General features: G+C 42.3%; 1 pseudogene; it reads left to right on the forward strand.

The window, feature by feature from the left end:
- The first annotated feature begins 812 nt into the window (after window positions 1-812).
- LOC121135410 lies at window positions 813-3,650 on the forward strand (annotated as a pseudogene).
- Window positions 3,651-8,361: the final 4,711 nt, after the last annotated feature.

Here is an 8,361-nt window from a genome sequence, read left to right on the forward strand (position 1 = left end):
CATTGCAGTGGCTAAGAATCGAGGCTGTGTCACTTATTTTTTTTAATTTAACTTTATTTTACATGCATTGGTGTAATGGTGTCAGATCACCTGAATCTGGAGTTATAGGCAGTTCTTAGCTGCCATGTGAGTGCTGGGAACTGAACTCAGGTCTTCTGGAAGAGTAGTGAATGTTCTTAGCCACTGAGCCATCTCTCTAGCCCCTTGTGTCACTTCTTACCTATGTGAATGTGCTCAAGTGTCTTCATTTTATTCAACCTCAGTTCATTCATTGGTAAAATAACAATAACAATGGAATCATAGAATATTTTATTTTGAATTCTCATTTTCAAATGAACTGGATTTCTCATGAGGCAAGGAAAAATTATGTATTTGTTGGTTTTCAAAAAATCCCACATATCTAAATATTCATTTGTGAGTGTAATATACCATGTGTTATTGTCAACTGACCAACATAAATTTTACAGTTGAAAACAGGGATGTGTGCTTGTCCTAAAATATCATAAGGCACCAGAGAAGTAAGTGATACTTTATTCTTCATTTTAGGTCTAGTTTCCACATATATTCATCCCAAATGCTGGCGTGTTCACTAGGAAAAATATTGTACAATGAACGCTTGCTTCTCACATATTCAAGTGAATGTTCTTTGACTGCGTCTAAGACAATCTGACTGCAGGTCCAAATATTAATAAAATTTAGAAGATTCATTTATTGGATTTATCATGTGGATTTTTACTTTTCATCTTTGAAAAACATGAAAACTAAGTCTGTAGTTTTCTATGAAACCTAGAGCAGTAGCAGATGTGGCTGGGGCTATTTATTTCTTAGTGGTTGCTCAATCTATATATTTGCCTGTACGTCCTTATGCAGCTGATTCTCTGGATACTAGCACAGTCTCAGGCCTGTGATAAGGATTCATGAGTGCATCAGAAAACAAATCATGATCTACCTGAAAACAAGTGGAGTAACCCCAGGACTCAGGAGGGGAGCACTGGCTTCAGTTAATATATTTATCAGACCTAAATGTCCTGGGACCAACATGGGAAAGCAGAATGAAACAACTTCTTGGAGAACAGCAGACTCCAAACGACACGTTGATGGATTTCTGGAAGGACTTAGTGTCAACACAATCTTGCAAGAGTGAACAGTGTGGAGAAAAGCACTCTCTGGAAAGACATAACGAATCCCTGGATCTGCCCTTGGGTGCACCAAACCACACCTGACTACAAGATCAATTCAGAACTTAGATTCTCCCAAAGGAAACATGGAAAACTTTTCCCTAACTTCTGCCCAACTACTCATTAAGATCTAACAAACTTCTAGACACCATCGTTAATTGCCAGAAGCTAAAAATGGAGATTTTCTCTGGGGATAAATGGGTTTTTCTTCATTGTAAGTATCCCAAAGTTTCCATTTGGACAATCTGACTGATACCACAGATGACATCATAATGAGCTCTCTGAGGTACATTGTTATTTTATGGGCACTGGAAACAAGGACTCTTCTAGGTCACCTTCACAGCATTGCATGGAAAATGAGGAACAGTTAAGCTCCTTGCTTTCTTCCTCAGCTACACAGACAAGGTCTTCAGTGGGCGAGGCACTGCGAGAGACGCTTCAACAGGAACTGTGCTCAGGAGCTGTCTTTCATCCTGTGAGCATCCTCATCCTTGTGAGGCTCAGATGTGGGATGCTCTCAACCACAGACTTCTTAAAATTCCCTTCTCCCTTCTTGACTTTACAGTCTCTTCCAAGCCAACACACATCATTGTTCGAGAATTGTGCAGTTGAATCCAAATGGGTAATTTTTTTTTTGTTTTAATCTCAAAGAAATGTCTCACGGATTGGCATTCAACTGAAAACGGCATTCAGTGTGACATCTGTATTCGGGATGGTAGATTTTAGCTGATGTGTGGAGGCTGAGTGTTTCTAGGGAAAACATGTAACCAAGTAAGATGCAGACACAGCATCAGCTTGCAAAGGGTATAGTTGTGATTGTGTTAATGATTTTAGATGTGTCTGAGGAAAGCTGGAGATGGAGCAGGTAAGTCTCTGGAATCTGACTGCTTAGAACAACAATTAAAATAGGTAAAATTGTGAATAAATGGGACTCAGTAGGAAATAGGGATTGTTTTCATATGGAGCATGCTTATGAAAACATAGCTTCACCAGTGTGATCACAACACTAGTGGCTTTATCAGAAATAATTGGCATTCTGTTATGTGGATGAGTAGTATGAAATTTTCTCAAAAGCCCACAAGTTGATTCCTTGGTATTTAATTTAGTTCCACAACTTTATTGATTGCATATACGCATTTATAATATAAGGAAATTATATTGGACAATGATGATGGAGTTGTGTACTCATGACAGTCACTTTCCTGTATTCATGTGCAAAGTCCATAGTGAGTTAAGATGTGTGTTATTTCGTTTCTGACCAATAAAATTAGATTTGCAGCATCCATATAACTTTCTTCTTGAGGCAGGAGGAATTCGATAAGCACACATTTTATTCTGAGTTGATGTCCATGCGTTGTTTTCCAGGCAGAGATCCTGTAGTGTGAGACAGTAGCATCTCTCTTCTCAGGAGAAGAAACCACTCCAAATCAATGGGTAAGCTTGAAGAATAGAACAAAGACTTAGGGGCAGCACTGTCCCACATGATTGTCTCTCCAGTGTCCAGTGAAGGCCCCTCCATGTCTGCTCAAACTAAAGTCCTGAAAACCACTGAGGAAGTGGCTCTTCAGATCATCTTGAATTGCCAATTTGGGGTTGGGACTGTGGCCAACATCTTCCTGTTTGTCCACAACTTCTCTCCAGTCTTGACCGGCAATCAACTGAAGCCCACACAGGAGATTCTCAGCCACATGGCTGTGGCCAACGCCTTGATTCTCCTCATCACCGTGTCTCCAAACATTGTGATGTTTTTTGCTGGAAGGATTCCTCTGACTGACCTCAGATGTAAACTTGAGTACTTCATCCGCCTAGTGGCTCGAAGCATAAACTTGTGCACCACCTCGGTCCTGAGCACCTATCAGTTTGTCACTCTTGTTCCTGGCAAGTGGGGTAGGGTCATGCTCAGAGGAAGGGTCCCAAATCTGGTGAGTTATTCTTGTTACAGTTGTTGGGTGTTCAGCGTCGTGAATAATGTCTACATTCCAATGAAAGTCGCCGGTCCACAGGAAACAGACAATGACACGGTTTCTAGAAGCAAGTTGTTCTGTTCCACCTCTGCCTTCAGTGTAGGCATTGTGCTCTTGCGTTTTGCCCATGATGCCACATTCATCAGCATCATGGCCTCGGCCAGCCTCTGCATGGTGCTCCTCCTACATAGACATCACCAGCGGACAAGGCACATCCTCACTCACATCCAGGACCACAGAGTTCACGCTGAGACCAGAGCAGCCCACACCATTCTGATGCTGGTTGTCACATTTGTTAGCTTTTACCTCCTAAATGTTATTTGTTTCATCTTACAGACTTTGTTAATGGATTCTCGTTTCTGGATGAGACATGTAGGTGAAGTTTTGGTCGTAAGTTTCCCCACTGTCTCTCCCTTTCTGTTGATCTTGAGAGATCCTAAGGATCCTTGTTCTGTGCTCTTCCACCACTGGAAAAGAAACAGAGTCATTAAAAATACCATACCCAGAAGATAGCTTGACTAATACCTTTAAAATATTCTCTTCCACAAATATGAGTTTCGCATCTTTTTATGAGTTAGGCATGGTGCTCACTGTTTTTAATTTTAAGATTAAGGTTATATTCATTTTGTTGATGGGAAGTTGTTTTTGGTCAGGATGTGATTGACTCAGCGGCTGAGTCATCTATGACCTCTGTTCCCATGTATATAACTGATCTCTGCCGCAGGTTGGTCTAAAACAGACTAAACCAACATGCCTTACACATCAACTTAATCGGTTATAAGGTTTGTTCCTTCTTTTATTAATTTTTTATTTAAATTAAAATCAATCTTATTTTACATACCAATCCCAGTTCTCTCTCCCTCCCAACAGCCACATCCCCATCTTACCCCCAGTCCTCTCCCTGATAGAGGTTGAGGCCTCCCATGGGGGAAATCATCAAAGTCTGTCACATCATTTGGGACAGGACCCAGGCCCTCCTTCCTGCATCTAGGCTGAGATAGTATCCCTCCATAGGGAATGGACTCCAAAAAGCCAGTTCATGTACTTGGGATAAATACTGGTTCTACTGCCCGTGGCCCCAATAGACTTCCCAAGCCTCCCTAACTGTCACCCATGTTCAGGAGGCCTGGTTCGGTCCTATGCTGGTTCCCCAGCTGTCAGACTGGGGTCCATGAGTTCCCACTTGCTCAGGTCAGCTGTTTCAGTGGGTTTCCCAAGCATGGTCTTGACCTATTTGCTCATCACTCCTCCGTGTCTCTAACTGGACTCCAGGAGTTGGGCTCAGTGCTTAGCTGTGGCTCTCTGCTTTCTGCTTCCATCAGCTTCTGGATGAAGGCTCTAGGATGGCATTTAAAGTAGCCATCAATTTCATTACAGGGGAAAAACATTTAAGGTAGCCTCTCCACTATTGCTTAGATTCTTAGCTGGGGTCATCCTTGTGGATCTCTGGACATTTCCCTAGTGCCATATTTCTCTTTAAACCTATAATGGCTCCCTCTATTATGGTATCTCTTTCCTTGCTCTCCTCCTCTGTTCTTCCCCCCCCCACTCAACCTTCTTGCTCCCTCATGTTCTCCTCCCCTTCCTCTTCCCCTGTGCTTACTCTCCTACCACCTCTCCCCTCCCCCATTCTCCTAATTTACTCAAGAGATCTTGTTCTTTTCCCCTTATTGGATGGTCCATGTATACCTCTCTTAGGACCCTCCTTGTTTCTCAGTTTCTCTGGGATTGTGGATTAGGCCTACTCCTTCTAGCTCCTCTCTGAACAAAATAGGATCTATTATCACTAAATGATTTCAAAGATGAAATTTCCATTAGTACTAAATTTATTGCTTGTCGTTCCATTTTAGTTATGAGGTGTAGGCCTTGATGTCTTGGATTCTACTCAGGTGAGAGTTAAGCATTGGAAACCACTTCTTGCTCTATTGAACCATGCAAACTGCCTGTCACTGCAGGAGTAACGAGGAAAAAGGCAAAAACAGCTCTTTCTCTGGAATCTTAGAGGTTTAAAGTCTCAGCACGGGGGTGGGGTGGGGGGAGGAGATCCATTTGCAGACTCAACATCTTCTCCTGATAGACCTTGTCAAAGGATTCACTCTAGGCCATGGTGAAGGGTTTTTTCTAGTCATCAGAAACACCTGCCAATCATAAAAATAAAGGAGGCATCAGGGCAGTGAGTAGGTGAAGCTGTCACTCTGAGTACCTCAGTTTGTCAGTCAGGTCATATTCCCAGAAGATTAAAATCAAGCATCTAAATAAAAATTTCCACTACCTGTGAATGACCAAATTCAACAGAGCCCATGAAGTTTATTGACCTGGGGGTGGGGAGCTGTAGCCATCGTTATGATGAATTTCAAAATCTTACTTGCGCTACTAAAAGCTGTGAACAAACATAAAAGTATATATTTTAATTTGTGTATGTATTTGTAGGGGTGCCCACAAAAAAACAGAAGAGGATGTCAGATGCTAGGGCAGTAAGTTACAAGCAGATATAAGCCCTTTAAAAGCAGATATACAGGTCCTTGGCATCAATCTCTGGTCCTCTGCAACACTTCCCAGGACTCTTGACTGCTGAGCCATCTCTCCAGCCCCAAACTAGGAATTTATTTCAACCATTTGACCCTCATTTCCAAATTTGAAGAAAAAAAATCACCAATAGCAAGCCGTAGAGTAAAAGAGTACAAAATAATAGAACAGGAAACAACAGCTGGTACATTCTGTGTTGAGGTACAGTCTCACAGTAAGTTAAAAAAATTAACGTAGGGAGCTGGGCATTGGTGGCTCTCGCCTTTAATCCCAGCACTCATGTATCGGGCTGCTATTGTTCATAGCTACGGGGCTATAACACTTCACAACAATCTGGGCGAAGGGCTAAGGATGTAAATGAAGACAAAGACAGCGGCTCATCCTTACAAGGAGAATGGCGTTTATTTTAACAAAGGTGGAGCCTTGTATACCAGTGGCAGGCATGGTGGAAAATCACCAACGTCAGAAGCCTATGTTCCCAGGGCCCTCTGGCAAAGGGTGGGCTAAACCCAGGAATTAGCATTTAGACAATAGGGATGGACAGAAAACAGAAACTTGGGAGGAGGGGATGAGAAGTGTTTTGCTAAAAGCTCCTAGTCACAAACAGGTCAACAAACCCCCATGGAGGAAAGGGTACAACACACTTGGGAGGCAGAGGCAGGCTGATCTCTGTGAGTTCGAGGCCAGCCTGGTCTACAGATCGAGTTCTAGGACAGCCTCCAAAGCAATACAGAGAAATCCTGTCTTCAAAAATAGCTTTGTGTACCTCCCCACTGCCCTTGCCAATACTGAAATTGACAAAACTGCAGGACCATGCCTTGGTCATAACAGTGGCCATAGTGAAAGCCAAAAAGTCAGCTCAGTGAGTTAAGGCGTTTGCCATCAAGACTTACAACCTGAGTTCAAGCCCAGGACCTGCATGGTGGAAGGGGAAAACCAACTCCCGCAAGCTGCACTCTGGTCTCCACACACATGTACACACATGTGCCCACACACCACAAAGAAAGGAAGTGTGATTTGTTTAATTTACTATAATCAAATCGGTGGGTTCCATAGCACTTTCCACAACCTGTTAACTTGAGTATCCCATTGCCATCACTGCAAATAAAGATAACGCACTACACAAAGCTCTCCCCAGTATCCCCATATTCCAGTTTTAACCATGCCTGCGAGCCCAGACAGCCTGACCCCTGGATACAAGAATCTGTTCTTCATTTCTCCCAATCTGACACCTAAATCATATTAAATAAATAGAGCTTCACTGTGAATCTGTTTGGTATTGGTTTGACTGGTCCAGTGTGGAGCCCTTCAATTCCAACCAGGTTGATATGTGCTCCAGATATTTGCCAGGAAACTGACCCATCCTGTGAATGCTGCCCCTTGAGACCTGGGGGTGAGGATAAAAGAGCATCAAAACCGAGTGATTATAAGATTTATTATGGGATACGGATGCCTCCATGCTAATCAGGTTCCAATACTTCTTGACTTTATGACCATTGCCAGTCTCCAAAGCTTATAACCAACTGCCCCCAGTGTTAACAAATAAAGGGATGTGATGTAGTCCCTAGTTTATAAGTCTGTTTTGTCTTGTGAGTTTTATTTTAAGTGTGTATATGAGTGTCTGAGAGTGGATATCCATGCATGAGTGCAGTGCCCACAAAGGCCACAAGAGTGAATTGAGGGAGTCCTTTGCAGCTATGCTTACAGATAGCTGTGAGCCACCTGGCACTGGTGCTGGAAACTGAACTCAGGTCCTCTAGAAGAGTAGTACATGCTCTTGGCCGCTGAGCTACCTCCTTAACTCCATAAAAATTTTAAAAGGATTTTCTGGAGAAACTACTATTAGATTATAGAAAAGGAAGCCTTCCTTGGATTCCTATTTACACCATACCTTCCTTGACCCACACATAGGCTGGTGTGGTTGTTGCTATTCATGTACACATTAGTGCCTTCTGGCTTTTTGTGGCTATACCGTCAATCATGTGTGTTCACTTCTCTCTCTTCCGCCGTATAAAAAGAAAAAATAAGATAAGTCACCTTCTTCCTGTATCAGTTCTCTACTTTAGTGATGTCAACTTAACTTGGTAGTTTTCTATGACAAAGCCAAGACTGGATAGGAAAGGTGACTGGTAAACAGAGATCATATATAGGCAAGTGCTTTCTGAAATCAACTCCATGCTTCAAAAAGAAATTAAGGACTAATGGGATGGCACAATGGATAAAGGTGCCTACCACTGAGCCTCACAATCTGAAGTTTGATGGACCTTCACGATGGAAGGAAAGAAGCAACTCCTGCAAGATTTTCTCAGATATTCACACAATGCTGTGGTACACATGTTTGACCTGTAAATAGATGTAAAAAATTTGAAAGTCTAAGATCATATGGCCAACAATGTAACAGAGTTAAGCACAGTAGAGTACAGGAATGGAAAAAGGAAGATAAAAATTGGCTACTCTGACTGAACCTGGGATAGTTTCATATAACACAAATTCTGTATTAGAGCCCTGTATGCCAATCCTTAAAGCTCCACCTTTGAAGGTTCTGCCGTTAAAGTTATAGCCTACAACAGTGACTGAAAGTTTATGTACAATGTCTTATGCCTCCCTTGTAATGCCTGAGTGTTACTGATTACACAATAGCCCCATAGTTGAGGAAATTGAGATGTCTGAATGAGTAAAAGGTCTTGAAGAGG

Source organism: Mesocricetus auratus, unplaced genomic scaffold (assembly GCF_017639785.1).
Source record: "Mesocricetus auratus isolate SY011 unplaced genomic scaffold, BCM_Maur_2.0 Super-Scaffold_100037, whole genome shotgun sequence".
Taxonomy (NCBI): Eukaryota; Metazoa; Chordata; class Mammalia; order Rodentia; family Cricetidae; genus Mesocricetus; species Mesocricetus auratus.